Genomic DNA, 27,913 nt, shown 5'->3' on the forward strand with positions numbered 1-27,913 from the left:
CGATGACTAGGGCAGCCGATGTCTTCGCGGCGAAAGGCATGACCGTGTAGGCGTGGTGCGGGACCGCGCGGTGGTCCAGGGATCTCGGGGGGTCCTAACACACTTGCTCTAATAAAGTTTATCTGTCTGTATGTGTGCGCGCATCAGCACTTCCGGCGTCCTTGCGTCACGAAAAAAGGGAGACGCAGTATAAATGGGTAACGCATCGGCGCGAAATGCAGCATGTCGCATTTCGCGCTGGTTGCCGTCGGGCCGTGCCGACAGGCCCTGGTCACGCCTGTCGTGAGACTATAGAGTGCTCGCGTTTAGCTAACGTAGTGTCGCTGTGCCCAGCATGCGCGCGCGTCAACGGTACATAGGGCATACTGGGCCCTTCATGATGCGCTCGTGGCCGTTTTGCTAACTCCACATATAGCAAATTTGGTGTTACGTGACATCAATAGATGACGAAATATATGACTGGTGAAAACATGTTAATCCTGACACGCGTGTCATGTAAAAACATGACAACATACCACGCTCATAGCATGCTCGCGCTCGTTTCGATAGCTCCACATATACTAAATTTGGTATCGCGTGACGTGAATAGATGGCCAAGGTAAACGACACATCCAAACATTATAAACAAGACACGGAAGTTATGCACAGCATTATTTACTTCCACCTCGTAGTGTTGTGCGCATTTTAAAGTGACATATCAAAACTTATCACTCGTGCTTCGCATTCCATCGATTGTCACTGTACGTGGGATCTGCCATTTTTTTTGCGAAGCGATGGCTAAAGCTGCCTCCAGTCGCCTACTAATCAGCGGAGACTTACTTCATCGCGCCGCACACACAATGAGAATACGAAGCCGACTCACCGAAACGGAAGAGGCTAGTTGGACTTCAAACGACCTTGGCTTTGTTGTACTTAACGAACCAGCGTCGCACACTAGGATCGGACTGGGCGCGCACCGCGACACGTCAACCGACATCTCTATATGGTCGGACGTGAGCACGATTGCGTAGTTGAACTCCTTGGAAGACCTGGAGAGCGATCACCGAGTCTTGGAGCTGATTGCGAGAGAGGCCGAGACGGAGGTGGACGGCTGCCGAGAGGCGAAGATCGTGAATTAGGACAATTTTTGAGAAAACAGAGTACGGGAAAAGCAAGAAATCTCAATTTAGGATATTAGAGATTGGTGCAAGGAACTATTCGCAGATGTTGAAAGAGCTACAAAAGAAATTGATTTGACAGACTGGCGACAAAATGTTTCAAAAGGTGGAGAAGGCCCCTCGGAGGCATCAACGACGGCACTCCTGAACTGATCAGAGCTAATAGCCGTCTGGCGCATCTCGTGGAGGCCAACAAATTTACGCAGCGAAGAACGAGTAAAAAGAAACTCCACAGAAAGATACGCAAAAAGATTGTCAAGTTCGACCGAGATATTGAGACTCACTGGCTCGACTGTGCAAACAGAAATGACAGGAGCTCTGCCAGACGATGCACGGGTACATGGGCATCGGACGCACCTGGAAGATCCTCAGGAACCGTCTAGACCCGACCAGCACCAGAACTGCGACTCGTTTGCAGATGGCGAAGCTGCGACACAAGTACAAAAACAACCCGGAGGCTTTCACGGAGGAAGGAAAGAAGGAAGGAAGGAAGAAAAAACTGTATTCGGAAGCGTTTGAGACAGGGGTCCTGAACTTGATGGGTGGGGTCCCAAGTCGAGGTCTCCACTCGCTGCTGCCGCCTGCTTGACATGACGCAGAAGTACATGCTGCACCTCTGGATCAGAGCTGGCGAGCTGTGCCTCCCATTGCTCGAAAGTATTAGAAAGCTTGTACTGACCTAAAAAGATATCTTAAGTTTGGTGGTCAGTTTAGGCATCCCCACGAAATGTGGTAAAGCCATGGTGACTGCCACTCCACGAACACGCATGCCCGTACAGCGTTGGATAAATTTTGTGTAATCTTTGAAGATTACTAAAGACTCCCGTTTGAATTCTGCGCAGGTCAATGGCGTCCTCCCGTTTTAATGATTTGTGAGGGACGCTGTATTTTTGTCGCATGCTTCGCTGGTTAGCAAGCATTTCGCGAGGGGCAATTCTGGATGGGTCATTATCCTCCTCGATAGCTTCCTCCTGGATAGTTTCAAAGGATTGAATGTGCTGTCGAACCTCTGCTCGGTTCGTGAGCCCTTTAGCAAAAGCGCCGGTACTTTCGTTCACCTCCAGACCTGCGTGTCCTCGGCACCAGATCAGCCTGAGTTTGTTCATCAATCTCCCGCCTAAGAATTTGCGTATTTATATCGGAAGGCGGCCTCTTAAAAAGAAACGGCATGCTTTCTGCGAGTCGGAATTGATAAATGTATGTGGTTCATCTCTCTGTGCCTGTGCTTTGATTGCAGGGGCAATGGCAAAGCGTTCCGCCTTTGCGATTGAGGACGTGTACAGCGACGCAAATGTCACCATGCAGTTGTCGTTGCTAAGTACTGATAAAACTGACCGTTTAAAATTGTACCTCGAAGCGTCTACATACAAAGCATTTGATTTGTTTTTTAATGTTTTTCAAAGCCATCGCACTCTCTCCTCTCTGCGCTTTCTGTTTGTTTTAACGTCCATGTTTTTGGGCAGCGGTGAGATCGAGATCTTGCTGCGGACGGGACCCGGACTTGCTCCAAGAACCTCGTCCAGGTTTTGGGGGTATGGCGGGAAGCCCACCCTAGCAAGTGCCTCTCTCCCCACTTTCGTTTTACTTAGACGATTTCTCTGTGCAGTCAGTACCGCTGTATTTAGCTCAGGGTAAGTATTATATATGCCGAGGTCCAAAAGCTCTTGGGTTGCTGTGCTTACCGGTTGATTGATATGTGGGGTTTAACGTCCCACAACCACCATATGGTTATGAGCGACGCATGCTTACCGGTAGACCTAGGGCCACTTTGTAAGCACCCCTGAATATCGACTCGATGGTTTCTTCTTATTTATTTAACGCGTGGAAAGGTAGACTATACGTAACTCTACACAGTACAAGTGCCTGTACTAATGTAATGGTGTCTTCTTCCTTCATTCCCTGTTTGTGATATGTTATTCTATGGATCCTTCGTGCCACTTGTTTCGTGGCTGATTTTATTATGTTTAATGTATGATTTGTTTATCCGTTACTTTGAACGCAGTGACCCAGAATATGTGCGATGGTTACCTCCCGTACTTTGACACCTTCAATGTGTATGTCGTTGTTTCCGTTAATTTTGTATTGTTTTCTGTGTACCCTGATAGCTTCAGGTTTTTGTGGGGCACAGCTGAGCCCGCTTGCCTTCGCAGTTTTCAACAGCTGTTGCAGCCTCTTGAAGTGTCTCCTTTTTGTTAGCCAGAGATCCACACGTTGTCCATAGGGTGATATCATCCGCATAGAGAGTGTATCCTAACTGCTGCACTTCATCCAGAGCTCGCGTTAGTCCTAACACGGCGATATTGAACAGCAGGGGAGAGAGGATGGCTCCTTGAGGGATACCTTTGTTTGGCATCTGATGAGCGTCTGACGTGACTTGTGCTATGCGCTTATCGAAGCCCGCCTTTCTGTGAGGAATGCCTTGATGTAATTGTAGGTGTTTATCCCACATACGTAGTTTTTTAGGTCTGTTAGGACGGCCTTATGCGAGATATTGTCGAATGCTCGTTTCAAATCAAGGGATGTTATTTGTTGTTGTCATCCCGTGGGTATACAGCTCAAAACGTCCTCTTGTAATAGAAGAAACGCGTCTTGAGTGGAGAGGCCATTATTGAAACCCAGCATAGTGGCTGTAAAAAGGCCGTTTTCCTCTATAAAGTTTTGGATCCGATTATGACTAACCCTTTCGAAAAGCTTTTCCATGGATGACGTTAAAGATATGGGTCTGAGTGCCTGCAGGGATGGCTTCTTCCTGTGTTTCGCTATCATAAGAATTTTGGCTACTTTCCGTTCCTCGGGTATCTTCTTTTTGAGCCAAGAGTTGTCATTCAAATGGTTTGTCAGTGCCTCTATGACCTTATCACTGAGGTTTCTTAATATTGCATTTGTGATTTGATCTGAACCAGGTGTAGAATTTTTCTTGGCTGCTTAGGCAGCCGCAAAGACATCTTCCTCGGTGGTTGTGGCGTTCAGTCTGTCGTTTTTTGCACCAGTTTACTGCATTTTAATACTGCAGCTCTCAGTATTTTCTTCTATGTATCTGTCTTTAAGTGCTTGTATTAACTCCTCCTTCGTGCCCGGAAAATCATGCATTATTTGTTGTAGCGTTCTGTTCGTGGACGATTTTGATTTTTATGTGTCAAGCATGTTTCTTAGGATGGCGCAAGTTTTCGCAATGCTCATACTATCCTGTAGAGAACTGCAGAACTGGATCTATCCTTCAGTTGCAATTTTGTTAGCGTATCGATTTGCCTCCTCGTTTAGAGCAGCGATTCTGCGCAGAAGTTTCCGGTTGAGTCGCTGGTTTTTCCACGTTTTTATCATAAGCGCCTGCTCTCCCACAAATGGAGCAGGTGCCTTCCGACTGCTGGTGTCTCTGCTGTTCTTGCAATGCGTTTAGATGTTTTTTTTCTGAACTGAGATTATGTACTCTGACCATTCCCCAATTGGCTCCGTTACAGAGTTGTGTGGGGTATCGCGTCGCCTGTACCTTTCCCAGTCAGTGATCACCACGTGTCCTATGACACTACGTAGTTTTGGAGTTGACAGGGAAATGCTGATTATGTAGTGATCACTACCGAGATTTTCTTACAGGTTTGTTCAGTTAGTGTCGTTAATATTACGTGTGAATGTCAGATCTGGGAACGTGTCTTGACTTACGCTGTTACCCAGCTTCATAGCTGTTGTAGGTAGAGTGATTCGGTTCAATCCTAGTTTGGATACGGTATGCTCGAGACGTGTTTATTTTGGGCAATCTCTCGAATAACCCCAGGTGGTGCTGTGTGCGTTAAAGTCGTCCAATACCACAAGTCATACTTTCGCCCATGAAATGCCGACATCTTTAAGCATTGCACCAAAGTCCTCGTATTTATCTTTGGGAGGGCTGTATATATTTATTAGGCGGGTTCTCACTTTGCCTCTTTTCAGAGGAAGGAGGTTGATTATCTGATGATTTATCCGCAAACTTTCTATGTGCTGAAACTTTGCTGGAATAGTTTTGCTAACCAGCGAAGCTACGTGGGGATAATTTGGATCTTGTAAACATTGATATCCCGGCAGGTTGACCATGTTGGGCCCAACCTCCCACAGGCATATTACGTCGAGCTGAATCAGTACCGAGATAATGTAATTTTGGAGTGCTGTGGTGCGCTTTTGAATATTGCGACGGTTCCACTGCCAAATCTATGAACGTTCTACACTTTTCATAATATTTTCGGCCATGCTGCGTGGTCGTGTTCACGTTGTCGTGGTGCGCTTTGAATGGTTTGTCAGTAACTGGGGTGAACAGGGAGCGTTTGTTTAGCGCCCTCTGCAAGCCTCCTACTGCATCGTTAACATACTGCCTCTGATTTTTCAGTTCTTCTCCGACAAACGTTTTTATTTCTGCCATGAAATCAGGTTGAAGTTTATGTTAAGAAGCTATGCTTTCCCCATTTTTCGAACCTGCGTGTGCAATTGCTTTACTAGTTCACTGCTTTCTGAATAAGTAGCGAACAAGTCTTCGTCTATCGTTTCCTCGCTCATTTCTGCGCTATCCTTCTCGTCGGCTAGACGCTCTCGCACGTCTTTATTGCCCTCGGTGAGGTGCTTTGCTTTTTTTGTTTTCTTATTGTAATTTATAATTTGCTTTCTATGGACGAGCTGACCAGTTCATACTCAACGCTCCGCAGTCATTTCGCTTGTAAGCTGAATAATTTCTTGTTTTAATCTTTTGTTCTCCTGTAGAATTTTCCTACACAAGAAGCTATCGTTTACCGGTACATTGGGAGGCACTAGACTTGCCCAGCTTACCTTGTTTGGTTGGTTGTTTCGTACGTCCTCTGTACTAAGGCCAGTCGTTGCTGCTGCTGCTGCTTCTTTCTTGGTATGGGCAGAGCTTGTTTCCGAGCTGCTACTCGGCATTTTCTTCGAGTTAGGCTTGCCAGGATCCTCCGCAGGCTTGCTGATGTTTCGCTGTTAAGGAGTCTTTGTTGTTAATCTCGATCTTGATCGTGATCTGGAGCAGGATGTGGATGTCTGCCATTTCTGAAGTCTCGCTTCCTCTCGGTATGAGTTGAACCAGTGAGTGTGTTTCTGCTGGTGTTGCTCAAGTAGCGGGAACTCCTTTTCAGCATAAGTCCACTCTGTCTTCGTGGCGTCTGCACTGGTCATATTCGGGAAGCCACATTTTTCAGTGTCTTTCTGCAGAACTTATCTCCTGTAACGTGCTCTTCACCGCGTATGCGCAGTTCAGGGCACATTCGTGTCCTTGACTAGGATCACACGTCCCACAGTTGGAGCACACGTTGGCGTTCAGAGTCGGGCACAAATAAGTTCGGTGTGTAGTTGATCGCCAAATCTTGCAAACCTGTACGGTAGGCTTGTGTGGATAACAGATCGCCTCTGCACCCATAAAATAGACACAACTAGAGAGTACATTTCCCGAGAAAGTTAATTTTGCATACTTTAAAGAGCCCAGCATCCTGGCTCTCTCTATCTTCACCCATTGTGTCCGTATTCGTAGGTTTGCTACCAGGTCGGCCTAAGTGGTTCCGGGCGGTAGTCCGTGAACGATGCCTCGAAGCACGTCTTTTGGGTCGGCCACGTACGCATTGAAGAGGTGAATGTGTCCTCTGGTTTTCAATTGGTTGATCTCTCTCAGCCTGCCCGCCACTTGTTCGTGTGGCGTAGACAATAATATGATGTTCGATCCGGGGTGAACCAACAGTAAATAACTTTCTCCTCCAAAGCTGCTCTGGCAGGCTTCTATCACTGCCATAGAGAGCTCCAATCCAAATAATTTTGCACTGAGAGGCCCTTGTGCGGTCTTAGGACAACCTTTATGTCGTCCTTTGGAAAGGGCATCGGGCCTCGTCATTTTGTGCGCTGTAAATCCCGCTTCACTTCGCTGTCGCGTGCTGCGTCGAGAGGCGCACGGCCTGCTGACTTTTCGTTTTAGGGGCGAAGCTTCTTATAGAGGCACCCGTTCATCTCTCGTAGCCGTTGTAGGGGTGTGTAACAAGTATAACTTTTTGATCTCCAAGGTGGTGCCGGTGAGCGATTTCTTCTATGCGTTGTTGAACAATAAAAGATAGTACATAATGTACATGCCAGTGACTGCTAAGGGAAAACGAGAGACAGGAGAATTCGGCTTTTAGTTAACGCGCACGCTGCGAATTTTTTATTGTTCAACAACGCACAGAAGACAAGAAAGGGTTGCTAAGTTATACTCGCTGGGCGTAATCACGTAGGTTTTAGAAAGGTTTAGCGAGTGTTGGGCCATAGTGCCATGAATACAGTGAACTGGTATATACTATGAACACGAGGTGGTTAAAGGAGGGAAGTAGACAACAAGCGCAAGCCGTAAGAAAGTGTGCGTGTGCCTCCTCTCGTTGAGTCCCTGGAATGTCCGCGGGATGGCGGTGCTTCTATATGTGTAATATACGATGAAAAGACGCGAGATGGTGGTACTTGGAGTGTTGATTAGGTGGACGAACGGACGCACAGACAGATGCATGGACTGACGCACGGATGGCTGCACGGACGCATGGATGAATGGACGCAAGAACGAATGCATGAATGAAATCGGGGACAGGTGCAGAGATGAACGTGCGGACGCACGAACAGACGCACGCACGGACGGGCGGATGGATGCACAGGCGGCCACACAGACGCACGCATGCATGGATGGAAGCAAGAACGAATGAACGGACGGATGCTTCGCCCCAGTATCCATCATTCCCTCTGTGGATATGCTGCCATTTTTTCTTCTCTAGTTCCTTTTCGGGCTTTTTCTGGATTTGTTTAGGATTTTTTTTCTTCTGCATGAAAGCACAGTGTACCAGCCGTCGCCCGTCCAAGTAGGAGCCAGTCCCCCGTCATCGTCGTTCTTGTTATCGAGAGACGCGCCGCTGGACACTCGTGCGTCGTTACTTGGTTCCTCATTCGGCGCGACGCTACTCGCGTTGTTAGGATGATTCTCCGACACCAGAGATGCACCGGGAGGTTCTTCGTCAACGTCCATGTAGACAAAGAATTTCTATGCGTTCTTGTGCATGCATGATCAGTAGAAACAGGGGAATAGATCGACCTACGTTTTCCTGTGCGCAAGGCGTATAGTCCGAAAGGGAGGTTAAATGGCACACACCATTGACTTCCGACTCGGTGAGAAAATGTCGGAGAAAGTCATTCGAATGGTTCTGAGCCTGTCGACGCACATACACCCGTTGCCGCACCCCGCACGGCTTAGCGTCCCGGCGCCGCCGACCGAAGCCGGTGATATAGTGAGCTGCGTTCGAGCACGTCATGTCTTCCAATGTTGATAGTTTCTCGTCAAAGAGGTCTAGGTCCCAGGTTTAGTTTTTTTTTCAAATTCTCGCGACTTCACGACGAAGATGACACACTCTTTAGGTAGACTTCAATGAAGTTTCCGCCTAATATCGTTTATTAAAGTGGGGAGCGATGTGAGCATGTCCTCACCGCCCTACACCGCCTAGCGGATCCCTTTTGTGGAGGAGATTGCGCAGACGCCCCTCACTCGCTCGTCTGGCCGGAGTAACGAGGAACAAGAGGCAGATTTTCCATATAGGAAATCAGAGCGTTCCTCCAGCTGCTGAAGGCCAAGTCAGTCCCTGGTCCTGACACGATCAATAACCAAATTTCGAGGAACCTGAACAATGGTATCACCAAGAAGCTATGTCAGTACATCAACACGTGCTGAAAGGAATGCCACAATCCGGAAGAATGCAAGGCCACTCACGTGATACTAATACCCAAGCCACGTAAACCGCTTGAGCTTCAATACATGAGGCCGATCTCTCTGACGTCATGCGTCGGGAAAGTAATGGAGCACGGCTGCCTTTACAGGATAACGATGGTTCTCGAGGAGCAGGATGCCTCGGACACCCACATCATCGGTTTTCGCAGAAGAATTTTCACGCAGGATGCCATACTGCAGGTCACGGAACAGGTTGTGAATGCACCAAGCACGCATGAGCGCGCCGTGCTCAGATTAGACCTCAAGAGCGCCTTCGACACCGCAGATCTCACGGTCATTTTGGATAAGATCAGCCAACTTGAGCTCGGGGCTAGGTTCTATAGGTACGCCAGCAGCTTCCCGAACTGACGCAAGGTGACGGACAAGATTGACGGGACCCTGCCACGCACTGTTTGCATGGGGGATGCAGGCACGCCACAGGGCTCTGCGCTCTCCCCTGTGCTTTTCAACTTCTTCATGATCGGGCTACCTGAACGTGTCGGTGTGATAGAGGGAATCAACCACACGATCTACGAGGCGACTTGACTGTGTGTACTTCGGAAAATACGAGTATCGGCTAAATGCAAGGCTAAATGCAAAGCTAAATGCACCGTCCACGAGGTGGAGTGGCACCTCGTGGACGGAATCATTTGCTCTCCCGATAAATTGGAAATCTTTCACCATAAATTGTGCTGCAGACGACCTCACCCACAGGCTGTGATGGACGTCCGTAGTTTGGGCATCCACGTCACGACGAGGGAGGGAGCCTGAAACCGATGGTGTTCAAGATGCGAGTGCTGGGCTTACGGCTGGTAGAGAATGGTGCTAACCACGAGCTGGTTGTGTGACTGCAGAAGAAAGTGGCCTTATTAATGCACATTTTTCGACGGATAACGAAGCAAAGAAAAAAACGAGGAACAGAACGTAACGAAGTTGATACATGCGTACTCGCTGAGTCACGTAGCGTACGTCGCCGCATTCGCCAACTGGAGCAGGAACAAAGCCGAGAAGCTGAACACGACAATGCGCAAGGCGTTCAAAATAGCCCTGGGTGTGCTCCGGTACACGGAAACCCATCGGATCCTCGATCTAAGCATGCACAACACGCTGGACGATATCGCCGAGGCACAGAGTATCACACAGCTCGAGAGGCTTTCGGGCACCAGAACAGGCAGACGCATTCTCGACCTGCCCGGACTTTAATATCGCAAGACACAGGGCCTGAAGTAAGCATTGTTACCTGTAGTCAGGGACGCCGTCCTGACAGAAAACATCTTCAAGAACATGCATCCTGTTCTTGGCTTGCAACGGTGGAAAATGCAGAGCGCTAGCGATCTCGAAAGAACATGGCAACCGAGTGGGTGTCCTCTTCGTCGATGCAGCTAGATATCCGCGTCCTGCTTGAGATGGCGACGAGAGCCCGCTACTACTGCCGCTGCTACAACATAATGAGCGAAACGAACGGGAGGCACAAACACCACCCCGCTACTACAGCTACCACAACAATGACAGCAGCGTCAGTGAAAACATCGACCAGTACGAATATCGCCGGCGGCGCCTGCCTCCTCTGCGGCGGTCGTAAATACGACCGGAAAGGTCCGGGTGTCGGCATCGGTGAGGCTACTGTCGTCGGAAGCTGCGGAAGAGATGACCTTAGCTTTAGCGGTACACCACGGTAGTGCGGATGACATCGTGATAACTTGTGATTCAATATCAGTGATTCAAAACTTTACTAAAGGCCGGTTGTCTCAAAAGATTGCTCGCATGCTCAACGCCGGTGCCGTGGACTTCGTGTCAGAAAAAAATACGGACAAAGCCCTCAAGTGGTTCCCCGCCCCAATAGATAATATAGCATATAATAATAGGCATATAGGGTGGAACATCCGAAAACCACTATATGATTATGAGAGACGCCGTAATGGAGGGCTCCGAAAATTTTGACCACCTGGGGTTCTTTAACGTGCACCCAAATCTGAGCGAACAAGCCCAAAACGTTTCCGTCTCCATAGAAAATGCAGCCGCCGCTGCAGAGATTTGATTCTGCGACCTGCGGGTCAACAGCCGTATGCCTTAGCCACTAGACAACCGCGGCGGGGTGAACATAGCAGCTAGACTCACCAACTTCCGTGAAAGAAAACAGCAGCAGTTCCTACGGTAGCAGAGACACGAGCATCCCGCCGAGCGTTCCAACCTCGTCGCGATGCTACTTACCCGCCGTGATGCATGAAAAGCCGCCAGCGTTGTTGGGTTGAATTCCAACCGAGGAACGCCAGCTGTCACCAAGACGACCACTTCCGCTACTGCGGCAATTTAGAATGGGAGTGCGGTGTGAAGGTAATAGAGGTGCGCTGACTGCTATGCCGAAGAGGTCCCAGCCACGTACCGTGAGGTCACTATAAAATAGGCAAAAAGAAATATCCAGAACCTCACGTGCGTCTGGACAGGTCACAGGCGGTGAACCTTAGGCGACTGCAGACGGGAACATCCAGCATCTCCTTCCATCTGCACCGCCTGGGGCGCACTCTGCACCCGTCGCCGGAATGCGCAAAAAACAAGAGGCCACGAAAAAGAACGAGAGCAAAGGAAGGACCCTCTGAAGTGGCGTGCCTTGCTGAGCGAAGGGAAGCCGCCCTGCTCCGCGGTGATCCCGAAGAACAGGAGTAGGCCATCCAGCAGGCAAGGGCCATCACCGAGGACGCCTAAAAATGTTTCTCAAACGGTGGATCTCTCGCAGCCCATCACCGGGTACAACCGTTAGGCCAATAAAGTTTATGCAACTCAACAACTTAATGCCAGCATGAAATCTCTGTGGCCATGCCTCCTAATGCCTGTTGCGACATGCCGCCGTGTATGAACGCTCTCCTCCATACCAGTCAGTCAAAGGACAATACCATACCACGTAGTCACGTGACATCACAGCTGCTCGGAGGCAACTGTGAGAGCACTGTTGTGTGTGCTGGTGGCAGCCGCCACAGGCATTCATCTTCGTACCGGAAGAGGAGGGCAAAATACGAGGTTGGGGCGCCACGTTCACGGCTCACGTTCAAGGCATAGTTCTGTTCTAGAAGACATTGACTCGTCGTTCTACATGTAGGACACCAATGTCTGACAGACCGCTAACAATAAACTTTACCACATACTATAGTCATACGAGCTTTACTGCTCGCCCAATAATCGACAAACTATCCCAAAAAAATATTGGCAGCATCGCGAACAAGTCAGCTCTGTATTACTTGCATTTTCTTCCACGGCATGGTGCAACAATTTTCAGCTGCGCTCACGAAGTGACTCGTGGCCCGGCAATCACCTGTACTTTCCCGTCAGAAGGGAATAGCATCGTCAACACACGTCAGCTACGTAGCGCTAGCCTTTTTATAGAAAAACGTTCAATATTCAATGAAAAATTTCACCTTCCAACATGTTAGACACTAGGCATATATGGATTAGGACGTATGTTAATTGCACCTCCGAAATTCACTGAACTGCGAGTGTACAAAACACTGATTTGTCCTGTATTAGAGTACGCTTTGTGCGTATGGAATCCCTACAATATGTGTGAATTCATTAAAACTAAGTTTTTTCAAAGAAATTTTTCATTGATATTACCACAATATTTCTCTCACATCTGCAATGAAATCTTTGATGTATCACCATTGCGTACTAGGCCTCATGTTCACTCATTGAAACTATTGCACTCTTTCGTACAATCGTCATTCCGGTTATCTAATTACAAATACGTCATGTATGCTAGTGCTCTCACAACGAGAACAGGTCACAATCATAACGTTAGGTCATTTTTGCAGAAAATAAGTTCTTCAAATACAGTTTTTTACAAGGACAATTGTTTACTAGAATGATATGCCTCGTTGTGTTCATGAAATGAATACATGATTTTTTTTAAATCGTTCAAGTCACACGATCTTTTTCTCTCATTCTATATCCAGTTGTGCTTAGGAGGTGACGATATTTGTTCTGCAATAATATTGTTGTGATATTGTTGCTATTTTTTGCTGTTGTATTCGTGTACTCCACTCCTGCGTTCACTGTGGAATGGGCTGCATAATTTGAAAGTTAAAAAACAACGAAAACTATGTCATCAATATAGTGATCCCAATAAGTGGGCCGCACAGTCACGAGCATAGCAATCCTGAAAATCTGAATAACGCTAAGCAAAGACAAACGTATCGGAAACGAAGCCATATTATCAATGCACGCTCTTGCCATTAGTCTACCTACTAATATTAAACGCGTAGAAAAAGGCATCGCAGCTACCTAACGGTTCTATCCTGGAGCACATAAAGCGGTGAATGAGAGGAGAGACGTACTCACAGGAAACAAGTACAAAGCGGCATTACAACTAACCAACGGTTCTAGCACGGAGCACGTGAGTTTCAGTTTGCTTGAGTTTATTTTTTACCACATACAGTGCAGTTATGTGGTTGGGATGGGCAAAATGGAGAATCATGGTGCGGCAAGTGAGAGAATAGACATACTCATAATAAAGGCGTGCGAAGCGGCATTACAACTGCCCAAGGGCTTTCGTACCGAGCACGTAAAGGGGCGAAGGAGAAGATAGACATACAAGAAACGCGTAGAAAGCAGCTTTACAACTACTGAATGGTTTCAGCATGAAAGGAAGGAAGGAAAATAGGAGGTAAAGAACGGCAGGGAGGTTAACCGGTCTATACGCAGCCGGTTTGCTACCCTGCGCATAGGAGGGAGATGGGGGAGATGAAAGATAGAGAGCAGAGAGGGAAGAGAAATAAACACAGCACATTCGGCAGCACACGTGCGCACACTCAAAAGAAAAAACGGCTGCTAGCCCTAGGAGCTGACGACACTATCAGGGAACGGGCAAAGCCTCACTTATAGGGTAGCGGTAACGCCTGAACACAACACCACGAGCAGGGAAGCTTTTCAAGGGTAGATCACTAATTTTCACCATGTACTGCAGAGAATCAACGTGACTGCTACCACAGTATCTCTGGAAAAGCATAACTGTCCCACGCACGATAGGAACATGCATACCACATATAACCGAACAAAAAAGCCATGCTAACTCACTACAAGCCTAGCTATTACTTCTCCAACGACACAGATGGGCCCAACACAGACGTAAGACCTTAGTTATCGTGGAGACGTGAGTCGAGGTACGCGCTAGTAGTGATTGACCATCACCCGTGACCATAACTCCCTCACACTCTCAGACGCAGAGTGCAGACATCTGCATCTGTCATCACAGATGTATGAGCGGCTTACTGCTTATTTCTGAACGAAACTCTTAACGCAAAAGCACAGAATGTCATACAATAATGCCTAAAGGACAATCTGGCGCTAGTGTCTTCGCAAGAACCTCCAGCTTAATCCTGTACTTTTCATAATTCTCACGTAAATTACCGGAAATACTTGAGTTAGATCTGCTACAAATGGATTACGTTCTTGACATTCGCAACGATTGGTTGCCGAGTATGGACAAACTAATATAAAGTCATGTCTAAATGAAACCTGCTTCATTTTGTTGTAAGCTTATCTTGCTGCAAAACGTTTTCATGACCATCAGGCAAACGAGGAACATAAATGAATTTAACCACCAGGGTATGCGTTGCTCTGTCACGGTGTTACAGACTGGGCATGCTTGGAAATTATTTATTTTTTTACATTTCAAAACGAACATTCTTCTTTTGTTCTTGGCAGTACGAATTATATATTTATGGAAATAACCGTACGGTATTAGGTGAGAAACACCTAACGTTTCGTCTACCGCGATGGCAGGTGCATCTGTCTGATGGTCTGCGACCAACATACCTCTCTTTATTATTGTAAAATCGAGTGACAGGAGCAATTGATATGTGGGATTTAACGTCGCAAAACCACTATATGATTATTAGAGACGCCGTAGAGGAGGGCATGGGAAATTTTAACCACCTAGGGTTCTTTAACGTGCACCCAAATTTGAGCACACGGGCCTACAACATTTTCGCCTCCAGTGAAATTGCAACCGCCGATGCCGGAATTTGATCCCGCGACCTGCGAGTCAGCAGCCGAGTACCTTATCCACTAGACCACCGCGGAGGGGTATCACATAGCGTGATGGTGCGTCTTCCTAGCTTCGCTGTCGTTATGCAGTCAATTTTAATGAGTTTTGGCAGGATGCGAATACGAAAAAAGTGAAATTAATGTAATGATTGCAATCTGCATTGGCATGAGGCCCTACATCTATGCGCAGTGGCAAGTGGATGACGCTTCGCTTAAACTGTGAAATACGACTCGCAAAGCGCCGAAGTTGCAGTAAATCATAGACCTAGTGGTCTTCAGCCTCTTTGAGCAACAAAGCCAATACTCCAGTGCTTTTCACTTGAAAGCCATTAATTCTCCGTGTTTATGTCACCGTGTCTCCGTGTTTTAGGGTGGTGTCATCATTTGACCCACCACTTGCTGCCGCCCGCTAAAACAAAATGTTGCCAGTCCCGGTTTCTAAGACAACAAGCGCCATGTTGGTTCTTGCGGCCAGGCGTTCTTGCTCCGCCGCGCTGCACCAGCTGCATGTTGGCGCGGGTGTGCAAGCTGCAGTTTAAGAACTGCGTTTGACTACACTGTAGACCTACCTTACACTACGACACCATTCTCGCACTAAGACCACCTACAGGAACTTTGGAGTGCAAAGGCCAGGGTGCTACGTGCCGCAATGCAAAAATTATATGAAGACTGTTCCGCTTCCCGACAGCCCATGATCGAAACGCTAGATTGCACAAGTGAAACGAGATATGCTTGGAGCCGACTACTTCTTGCCGTGTTTGTGAGGTGAGTGGACGTTGTATTGCAAGTGGATTGAGTATTTCGCCGCACACTTCGTGAAATTGTTGACTTAATCATATGAGGAAAATCAGTTTGAGTAAAGTAAACACGATAATTTGCGCAGTACAAAAATAGACAAGGCTTCGAACAGCTACGCCGGGTTATGCGAGTGAAAGCTGGCTAACTTGGGTAGGCTTCTTCATCCTCGAAGTCCAAGTGCAGTTCACCAATCGCATGATATGCCTAATCAAACGTGATGTGCTGCATGCACTCACGTTCTGCGTTTTATTGGTTTTCGAAGCCATCGCCGCATAAGTCACGCGGAACGCCAGGCCCGTAAACCACTAACAGACGCTCACGCTTGCGCCTTCCTTTGTCGACAGGTGTTCACGTTCCTGCACTTTCACCTCGGTCGCTGAGTGGGGACGTTTGGAGAGGTATATAGACCGACGAGCCAACGAACGCGTTCCTGGTACTCTTGTAGTCAAGCACAGTTGCAACGCAACTAAAAATTTTGTTTGGCTTGCCACGGGGTATTTGTTGTTTCCTTAAATGACACGCGGAACTACAGCTAAACTCACTGAACTATGGCAAAAAAATTTCGCCTTAAGAATATAGATTGCGACAGATTTACTGTTCGTGTCCGTCCGTCGTGCTGTCTGTCTATTGATACTCTACGGTGCAGTATATATGTGCACTAAGCAAGTCGGTTGTTGGCCTATAACACAAGTAAGCCCTAAGAGGCCGCGTTCACACTGAGCAATTCGGCCGCCGAAAGTGCTCCGAATCCGATTCGGCGGCGGCGAGATCCGCCGAAAGGGCCTTCTCCATGCCGATCACTCTCGGACCAATTTTTCGGCCGAATCGTTCACTCTCGGCCGAATAATCGGGCGAATTCAATCGATCACTCTTGGCCGAATCGGTCACCGCGGACCAATAGGAGTGCTAGTCAAGGAATTTTGAAAAATGGCGGCCAAGCCCTACTCACTTGTTATGCCGCAGTGCACGTAACAGAATGTTGAAACCAACGGGAGTTTAACCTACTCTGTGCCTACTTCACCTCCCTATTTTGTGAAAGAGGTGACCGAGCTCGCTGTTCGCGTGACCGAGCTTATGGCGGTCTTGCAGAGCAAAACTAACCTACCAACGCCGCTTGCGTCGGTGGTTTTTCTGCTCTTCGTGCATTACAAGACAGCCACTTGCCAGTAAAGTAAGCAGTACTGTCTTTTCTTGCTTCTTGCGTACGAGAATTGTCGAAGTATACACCACGGGATAGCGTAGTAGCGTTTGCGAGCCACGACAACAAGCGGGTGACAGTGCATCCATCCCGGGTTCGCCCCGTAGTAGATGGCATATATGGCAGCGCGGGACGCATCCAGTGCGAACGACGCTGCGTTTCGGCGGCAGGGGAATTTCGGTCGCTGTAGAAAGCGGATGTTTCAGTATGAACTAGGCCTGAGAGGTTGGTTCCGCGTCGTTATTGTCACCGCTTTTTGTTTCAGAACCAGCCGCAAAGATGATTTCATATTGTGAACTCAGTTTTTTTAGTGCTTGCACAGAAATTGTGTATTGACTCCGTATATGTAGTCAGCACCGTGTATGCCATTTCTCTGTATTGATTTATTGTAGGCCCACTGCGAGGACAAATAATTCCAGCAAAGAAGGCAGGACAGTTTGAAGAAATGAAGGCCTGATGCTGTTTGGAGAATGCTTGAACTAAAATCTACCTGGAAAATCTTGGTTTCTCGCTTGTTTCTCCCCTTTGCTTTTCTACTAGCCTAATATACAGGCTTGTGAGGGGGGGGGTGTAATATGATTGACTGCCCTACTATTTTCTGTCAATATTTAAGGCTTGTAAGGTTTTTAAGCAGTCGACTGTACAGATTCGCTTTCAGAAACTAGGCTTGGTGCAGGAAATTTCAGTATGGACAAAAGCAATATTTAGGGTATGAGAAACAGGCTAGGGGAGTTATGCGGTTTAATGAAAACATCACGAGTTACACGGTTGTTTGATTTCCCTTTCCTATCGCTATGGGTACCATCATATAATACAACATGGTCTTGAGCCTTGCACTAGAAGACCTTCAAGGTGTCTGCAGTGTTAAGGTGAATTTGTTTCAGGAATGCCGCTCACACATCGAAGTATGTTCGCAGCTACGTCGAGGTTCTTCCTTTCGCAGATATAAGCGCTTTAAATATTCTAACTCCGCCAAAGTGGTGGGTCTACGAGGAGGGAAACTGAAATCTTTCAGCGGTATTATATACAAACTCGAGTCGCGAACACGTTTTTTTCTGTTCTACAAGATGGCGGCTCACTTCACAAAAGAACCTGTCAGCTTTCAGAACTAGCCATATAAAAAATAACGCCCCATAATCGTTTAAATCAACACTGCCTTCAATGTAAATGAGTGACTACTGAAAACCAACATGTCAGCCCGTCAAGTATGGCGGCCATTTTAGCCAGTCCTAAGCAAACATGATAAAAGTTTTCAACATCCTAAATCGAGGACGCGTGTACATAAAGGCTCCCTAGCTTTTCACCGCACCCCACTACCCACGTTGCGCGAACAACGAAACGGAAAGCGTTGTAAAGGATCCCTAACTGGTTCGATAGCAAACGCAATCTAATTCGAAGCCTCTACATCTCATAATTCTTATTACAGTCCGCACACGATCGCAGCGCCAGATTCCACTCTAGGTGATATTGTATAAAACCCTATGCGCAGAAGTAATCAAAGTCATAGGCTAAGACAGAACCAGAAATCCTGCAGGAAAACAAGGAGGCTGATTGCACAGCATGAAGTCTCATTAACCGAATCTTAAACAACATCATCTACGAATTCCTAACACGCCGTGTCGTGACCACACAGCTAGCTGCACTAAGCAAATGATTGTTGAAAGACCAATGTCTAGCAATGTTACGATACATCCCTGTTGGGCATTGGTCTTTTCCGAACGTTCGTGGAACGCAACGTTATGGAAACAATACCCTGCTTCACAAATAGCACTTCATGAAAATATGTGATGTTCACATAGCAAAATTAACCTCCATGACAATGCGAAATTTTGATGTCAGAATTTAGGCATTTCATAAAATTCTGACATTGAGCCAAATGAATTGTACAATCTGCAAGCTCAGAAACAACGTAACAAATATCAAAGCGTGCTGCATATACCAACCTGAAAACCATGTTATCCTTGGGCATGCTTTTTTTTATTAAACTTGTGAGACGCCCTTTCAGGCTCATTAAACTTGAAAATATGAACTCTGTGACCTGGTTACATGCACCCAGTTCCCAGAGGTTAGAATTCGCTCAGGTCGGGTATTGAAGTTGGATGACTATTCTTTAGAAATGCCTGACATTATCGTTTTTTTAGAAAAAACTGCACAGTTCATAAATTGTGCAATACTCTCCGATATAAACAGCGTCCCGAACATCAGTAAAAAGGTAAGGTAACGAATGCTTTTCCGAAATACTCATTGAAATGGAACTGAAGGTGTGTCACAGTATTTCATCCTCGGTGTAGAGTTTCTTTGCAAACACCAGAATGGCCTCTCATAGAATTCCGGAAGAAAACGTCACTAATACCCTTGAGTAGGAAGCAGTATAACATTAAACGCGCCTTTACAGATGTAGTTGAGCGTTTACTGTGCATTGCTTTAGCCGCAGCGACAAATTGCAAAGACACGTTAGGAACGGCAAGCATCTCGAACCTTGCCACAAAAACCTCAAGCAGAAAGCACACACAAGATTACCCTACACAGGACGAGCGCAGATCAACAACTTTCAAAGCTCGTTGCGTAAAGCGCGCCGTTCAAACCGAAACTGGCACAAAATATAGCACAAGTATACACGGGACAAGCGTGCAATGTCACAGACTCCCTTGCTGAATTTTGTGCTGATCGCTTGTGCCCTGCCGATCTCTGACGACAGCGCAGCTCTGGCAGACTAGCTCACCCTACGCCCTCTCCTGACGCCGAGAAGACCTCTCGCCGAGTGGTACCGCGTCCTGAGACTCCGGCGACCGTGTCTATCTTTTCTATTTGCTCCTTCCGTATGTCGCTGTCCTTGTGCCAACCTCTCTCCTTCCTGCTCTCTCTATCTCTATACCTTTAATTCCATCCTTTTAATCCCTCCTTACCTCCATCCCTCATGAGCTACTGTTGAGGTGTTGCACTGTGATGCGGACAGTTACGGGGCTCACTTTTATCTTCTTTTCTTTTTGGAGAATCACATAAGAAAAGTCACAATTATTCCCGCACTGTGTGTTTGCAACCCGATCGTTTCATAAACGCAGCCGAGGCTGCGTGTGGAGTGCCCTTCGTCCTATCCCGGATGCGCGTTCAGGAAAGACCATGCTCCCTGGAGGCGGCGCACCGTGGAGGCGACGACATTTGGAGCGCACCCAAACGTGAGCTTCTCGCGCCATCGTGCCACTGACAACAAAACGCGCTAAATCTTCGAAGCTCTGAGGACTGCCTGACGCTGTATGGGGCATATAAATGGCTTGGCGTTAGCTCTCGACTTGACCTATGTTCGGTGGCATAATGGGTAGAGCCGCGCAATCTGAAACAAGAAATTTCTGGTTAGCTTCTGCGCGACAGGTGCTAGCCTTATGTTTTTAAAGAAGATAGTATTTTTTGGGGACCTTCGACGCAAAAACTTTAATCATTCTGTCTGTCTGTCTGTTTGTCTGTCTGTCTGTACATCTGTCTGTTTGTCTACCATAACCACGAACCGGGTGGTCTAAACAGCACCAGCCGATAACCTGAACTGCCGACCCTATGTGCAGGGCCTACCAATGTTGCTCAAGAACCAGCGTTAATACGTGTGTGATTGTGAAATAAAAAGCAACTATTGCGCATATCTGAGGCATCATAACAACACGTATATATTCTGCATGTTCGCCTTTTACTAGAAAATGCTTACATAAGTAATTTTAAGGACTGTAGCACCTATCATGCTGCGCTGATAATGTAACGCTTGCACGCAGAAGCGAGGGTTTCCAGGGCTTTGCTAACACGACACGGTGGCGGCACCTGCCCGTCGCCTTGCGTTCTACACCTTATCGCTTCTGAGACGGGCAGGCACACCCATCTTAGAGGCACGTGTTTTGTTTTAAAAAAAACTACCAGATGGCGCTCATGTCTCACGTGTAACGTGACTTGATGCACTCGTTCACCTCCGCTGCTCGCTCGAGGCACTCTAACGCAGCGCCTCCGGAATACAATTCACCAATTTTCTTGTGCAGAACATCAAATAAACGTTTTGTTAGTTCTCTCCACACGCAAGACTATCGTCTTCCGATGACATTTGTAGATTACAGGCAGATACGGGGCCTTTTTTCTGCTATCTCTTAGCATAAAGTTTTCAACCTCATTGATTATATGTGAGGTTTAACGTCCCAAAACTTCCATATGATTATGAGAGACGCCGTAGTGGAGGGCTCTGGAAATTTGGGCCTACTGGGGTTCTTTAACGTTCACCCAAATTCGAGCACACGGGCCTACAGCATTTCCGCCTCCATAGGAAATGCAGCTGCCGCAGCCGGGATTCGATACCACGACCTGCGGGTCAGCAGCCGAGTACCTTAGCCACTAGACAACCGCAGCAGGGTGGTTTTCAACGTCACTTCCGTGACGGAAGTACATCCGCGAAGCTGTGGCGGAACCCGGCATACTGTGTAAACAAGACATAACTGTGTACACAAGACATAAGACATACATGTGTATTTTAATGATCATTCATCGAGGCAATCACAAGTGGTATAGTCTCTTGGTGTGAAGCGCGGGCGCTGTGCATGAGCTGCGGATGGCGTTCCCTGCCATCTGTTTCTGGCTGTACTGGCTGTATACGTGCTACCATACGTATAACACCCCTTCAATGTGGTCGATGTGCTAAGTATCATGAGCAGATTGCGCGTCACTTTCGTAAACTTCAGATGGCGAATAAACTTTAGAAGCAGCAGCCTGCAGGAAAAAGCCCACTGCAGGAAAAAGCCCTATCTTATGATCCACCAATCAGCCCGGTGTTGTGCTGCCACATTATACCTGCGAATTGTTTAATCTGATTGGACCACCTAACCTTCTGTCCCCACGTCGTGCGTTTGCCTCTTCTAGAAATTTAGTCAGTTACCCTTCATGACCAGTGGTTATCTTGCCGACGTCCAACATGCCTGGCCCGTGTCAATTTGCTCTTCTTGATTTGAACAATGATATGCTTTACCCCACTCTGTTTCATCACCCACAGTGTTCTTTTGGTCTGTTAGGGTTGCTCCTACCATTTTCACTCGCTGTGCCGTCCTCAATCCAAGCTTAACACTCGTTGTTAGACCCCAGGTTTTTGCTTGATTTGTAAGTACCAGCAAGATGCAGCTGTTATACACAATCTCTTGACGGTTGGTGGTAGATTGCTAATCATGAATTGGGATTGCTTGCCGACAGTGATGCCCCCCCCCCCCATTCTTATTCCTCTAGTTGTTTCACTCTGATGGTTCGACTTCGCGGTTACTACCTCTCCTACGTAGACATACTCCTTCACAACAACTTCCAGCGTCTCTCCAGCTATCTCAAAGTGCTGTTTTCGGCTGAGACTATTGCACATCACTTTAGTTTTGTGAATAATAATTTTTAGACCTACTTTTCTGCTTTCAGGGTCCAGTTCTGCAATCATGAGGTGTAGTTCGTCGTGTGAGTTTCTCATAAAGCCAATGTCATCAGTGAATCGCAGGTTACTAAACCACTCTCTAATAACACCTATTTCTAACTCTTCCTAAGCTAGGGCGCTGAAAACTTCCTCTAAATACGCGGTTAATAGCTTTGTAAAGATCATGTCTCTCGGCTTTACAACTTAATTTATTGGAATTCTGTCACTTCATTGAGAACTGCACTTTCTATGGAGAACTAGGTGGCCAGTTTTTCCTAAGCAATTTTTCCGCTATCTTTCAGCGGGTCCATTGAAACCGCCTAGTCAACACTGCCTTTGCGTGCTTGCGTTTGTTCTAAAGCTTTTATTACTTCCCTTAATTACTGGTAGGGTGTCGAATTTCTCTGGGCTGTTATTACTTCCTACGATATTATCCTAGTTGTTTTTGGCTTATGTACAGCCCTGCGTGAAACTCCTCCTTCACTTGGAACGATCGATATGTGGGGTTGAACATCCCAAAGTCACCTTAAGATTATGAGAGACGGTGTAGTGAAGGGCTGCAAAAATTTCGGCCACCTGGGGTTTCTCACCGTGCCCACAAATCTGAGCACACAGGCCTACAGCATTTTCGCCTTCATGAGATATGCAGCTGCCGATTCCGGGATTCGATTCCGTGACCTACGGGTCAGGAGCCGAGTACCTTAGCCGCTAGTCCACCACAGTGGAGCTCCTCAACCACCTCAAGTATTCTATTTGTATTGGTTATGACACTGTCTTCCTTGCGCCTCATTGGATACACCTAATTTTTTCTTATGTACAAGTTTGCCTTCGCAGCCTCGGGCTTCTGCCGCTTTTTACGGCCTGCTTGAATATCTCCATGTTATACACTCTGATGTCGGGTAACTTAAGAGTATAGATTGACTGCGTAAACTCCATCAGTTTTATTTATTCGGTTGCATTTGAGGTTTCATAGTATGTCGTCTCTTACTGAATGTTTTCGTCTCCTTAGATTTTTCGTTAGTGTCCTGTCTAGTGACTACACCTCCAACATTTATCGCACACTCTGTGACAATACCAGCAAATGTATCAATTATTATGCCAACGCTAGCGTCCGTTAACCCGTTTAGAGCCGCGAATCTATTCAGAAGCAAAACTTCAAATTTTTGTAACTTCTCTCTCATTGCTAGCTCATTATTCGCCTTTTTGCGAATCACATAATACCTTTGTATTTTTAAATTTCAGTGAATGTGAGCTTTTACCATTCTATCGTCACTGCATCGGATCTTGACGACTACTTCTGCATCCTCTACGATGCCAGGGTGCACACACAGAATGAATTCTATTTCATTTTTAGTTTTGCCATTTTCACTCTTGCCATTATTTGTAAAATTTGAAGGGTGTTCCTTATCGGCGTTAACTTTAGAATAATATTTAAAAGACATTCTCTGTATGTAAGAGACCATTCGTTCGATTTAACTAACAAGCTTTCCATTGAGCTAGTGCGAAAAGCGCCCGTAGAAAGGCGGATGTCTAGATGATGAACACGATCAAGCATTTCAAGGGCACTAGGTGTCGCAGGCTATTATGCTATTGACCCATAGTCCAGGCGAGTACATATGAGGCTTCTATACATATTCATCAGACACTTCTTGTAACTTCCCCACGTAGTGCGTGACACAACTTTGAGAACGTTCAAGGCTTTTATGCACTTGTTTTATAAATACTTGATGTGTGATCACACATCAAGGTTAGCCTGGGGTCGAAAATTAGGCCTAAGAATTTGCGTTCAGTATCAACAGCAAGACGTTGCCCATGCAATTTATTATCGGGTACGTAGTGAATGCCTCTTTTCCTGGGGCGTAAACCACACTTGCTTTTCTTGCTTTTCTGTGCATTCAGTCGGAACACGTTTTCTTCTGCTCCATTGATTATTTTTTTTCAAACAAAGCTGAACGTGCCCCTCACACATGGCCAGATCCCAAGACTTAAAACGAAGATGGAAGTAGCTGACATATGTGCAGTAAAACCTAATTTGAGGAATGGACAAGCGCAAAGAATTCATTTTGATATTAAAAAGTGTTCAGCTAAGCACGCCACATGGCGACACTCCTGTTTCTTAGACAAATGCTTTGGAAAGAATGCTGCACACTTAGACAAGGAATGTTTGATTTGACAAGTGATTTTCCAGTATGGTAAACATTCTCCTGCGCACGCCAAGGTGAGAGGGGTCCCTTAATATTCTTAAGCGCTATGTCGTATCATAAGCCTTTTGATATAGAGGAATATAGAAAGAAAGTATTGTTTGTCGATGAAAGCTTCTCTGATTTGTGCCTCAACACGAACAAGTTGGTAGGTGTGAATATACCTACACGAAACCAGCACTGGAGTTGGTCGAGTGAATTGTCGTTTCATGAAAATATACAAGTCAGCAGTTTATCATTTTTGTAAAGTTTGCACAGGCAGCGTGTGAGAATGAAGCACACGTAGTATGTACAAACAGCTGTGATAAAGGTGCGTGAAAGTAGAAAACATAATGGTGAACCCTTCTGCCTCGAAATCGGCACAGCAGGATTTTAAAACGCATCTTCACAGAAGTTGCACCTTTACTGGATGTTCATGTGAGAGAGATTCTACAATGTCCATTAGTGGTTGGCAGCTCTAAAAGCATCTAAGCTGGATATGATCACAGTGACGCTCGGTGGTGTACATTCATTTCTACGACTAGCGTTAAAGCCTATGGTTAAAACGCTGGCCATAAATGTGCATTTTTCTGTGCGAATTTCATCATAAGTAGATTGTCTTCTTCCGGCCAAGTGGCCATTGACCTTTGGCTTCGCTCATACAGTGCCTCCTTTATGTTTATTCGGCCCCGCTTGGCTGGTGATATTAAAATAGAGCAAGCGTGTCGTGAAATATCTAGGCCATTTGGCAATGGCGTCTTGAAATATGAGCTTGGAAAGAACCCAGGACCACGGCCTCGTCAGAACACCATATCGTTTGCAGAATGCTTTCACATGCGAAGCGTCTTATGATCGAGCTGATTCCGGTGTGCGGCGTGACCACTCTTACTGCGCTTGTGCGTCCCCTCTTTCATCACCTACGCTCCCCGATCTCTCGCCTCGCAACGCCGACGCAGGCAGCGTCTGCTAGCCTACGCTCGTCCGCCCTCTCTGGAAATCCTTCCCAGCGGTGTTTACACTTCCTTCCGCATGAGTGCCCCCTCCCCAATTTTTCTCTCCTACGCTTTCGCCTCTCTCGCCTCACAACACCGGTGCAGGCAGCGTCTCCTCGCGAGTTTCTCGAATGGATGGACGAAAAACGTTTATTGGGGCCCTAAAGGATTCCACCCCAATTTTATAGGGGTAGGATCGCGGGCCGCTCCCCCGTTGGGATGGGGAGGCCCAGCCTCACCGCCGCATTGTATGAAAAAAAAATTAACTGCTCGCACTTCACAACTATTCACTGACCATTCGCCGTGTATATAATAGGCACTGGATCTTGACCTCAAGGGTAGTGGCGGTGGCTGATTTCCTCTTCGCGTTGCTGAGCGATAAAAATTTGCAGCCCCTGCGTTAACTAAAAGTGAACTATGGGTCTCTCTGTTCAATCGGAGTCTTGTGTTTCCCATTGCCCATTAGCAGCGATTGACATCTTCTGGTAGGAAACATCGGTTCATTACTGCATGCATTGCGATTCCCCAGAATTCTCTCCTGCGCAACGTCGCGATGAACGTCGGTGTCAACGCCTCCGCCCATGTAATTTTCAGCACACGCAGCTTTGCACTTATACATGCTTACCTTTAGTGGGAATTGGTGTAATTTTTTTGTGCATAGCGTCAGATTTTGAGCGTGGCGTAGAAACACTATGATTTCAGAATTCCGTATAGATTTATTTTCTGGTGAAGGAACACTCCACTGAATACTTGCGCGTGGATGTTGCACCTCACATTCGTGAATATTTGATTTTGGCCGTAAATGTTCACAAGTAAGAACGCAGCCACCAGTTTGAGATGGCTGGGCGTTGAGTAAAAGTTCTATTTTTGCTTGGTGGTTGGATCATGTGACAGACGAACCGACAGCCCGACAGACAGAGCGAAATTGCTGTTTGAAGTGTCCGAAGAAAGATCATCATCTTTAAAAACCCTTTCCATGGGTATTGTAGTAAAGGGTGACAGTATAACAGAGAAAACGTTGACTGCCAGAAGAGATTTGGTAATTGGACGTTGAGCCTCAAATAAGGTGACCATTGCGCAGCAGGCTGAGAATACTGAACATGTTATCGACGAAGCCAACGCTTGGATTGAGATTGACACTTCGAGGGGTGTGAAGGTGTTGTCAATACGGCACTTCTATTGGGAACATGGCGAACCAGACGCACGCGTGGCTATGACACTTTTTAGGAGCTGAAAACAAAGGCCTGGTCAGGGTACATTACCTTACTTTACCACTTTCCGGGGGTTACAGACACCCGCCGAGCAGAAGCACTACGCTTGTTTCACCCGTATCCTATTTGTCTGTTTCGTAATTGAACTGTGTTATAGTCGGGATATCATGCGTATGCGTAAGCGTGGAAAAAGGGTATTATACTTACAACTGACTTATGCGACCTCCGTAAGCAGAGGGCCTTCTTTTTGTATTCCTTTTTTACCTCTTCCGTGTTCCAGAAGAGTTCTCCCAAATGTGCCACGTCGAATGCATGCATAAGCTCGTGGCCTATTACCTGCAATAAAAATATGGCAAAATTACCTACAGGCCACCGTTTTGCCTAACGCGCTAGTAAATGTTTGCTATAGCATTGTGTCCACCACTGTTGAAATGGTCAGTGGTGGTCCACCAGTCGCACGAAAAACTCCGGGTCCCAGAGTCAAGGGAAGCGCACGTAAACACCGGCTGTCTTCGTGGCTGTCGCACCAACACGCACTCGCACGGCAACGCACTCAACGCCAGGACACACGATAATAGTGATGTCAACTGCTGACTGCGGTAATCGCGCACGCACATAAATAGGCGCACGGGGCGATCCAGGCGAATACGAAACTTCGTGCAGTGGGGGCTGACACAGTCGGCGCGTTTACACTACGTTGCACTCTGGTAAGCCATGTAGCCGGGGAGATTGAGTTTCCCAGCACGAACATGCTTTTCTTTAAGAGCCAGGATATCCAGTTCGCACTGGGGAAGTGAACGGACAAGCTCACGGTGACGGCGTTGGAGGGAACGGGTGTTCCACTGGAGTATCGGCGGCCGCGGCTTCTTCGATGCACTATCCATGGTGTGATAGATATTGATGGGCGTTCGAAGCTGCGACGCAAAGCTTGCGCGTCGTCGGTCTGCACACCGCCGTCTCAAGGAGCGCATGAAGAGCCGCCACCAGTGCCGCCGCCAGTGTTGCCATCGACCGATGCCTTAGATCTTCTTGGGGAGGGAGAGGGGGAGAACTAGTTGACAGTTGTGTGCAGTGATTTACACTGTCACCACACGGCGTGGGAAAGTGCGGGGGTGAACAATTCTGGCTCTAAGTGTTGGATGCGTCTCTCGCTGCCGGTCTCTATCTCCCGAGCGATGGCAGACATACCTTCTTGGGGC

This window comes from Rhipicephalus microplus, chromosome 3 (assembly GCF_043290135.1).
Source record: "Rhipicephalus microplus isolate Deutch F79 chromosome 3, USDA_Rmic, whole genome shotgun sequence".
NCBI lineage: Eukaryota > Metazoa > Arthropoda > Arachnida > Ixodida > Ixodidae > Rhipicephalus > Rhipicephalus microplus.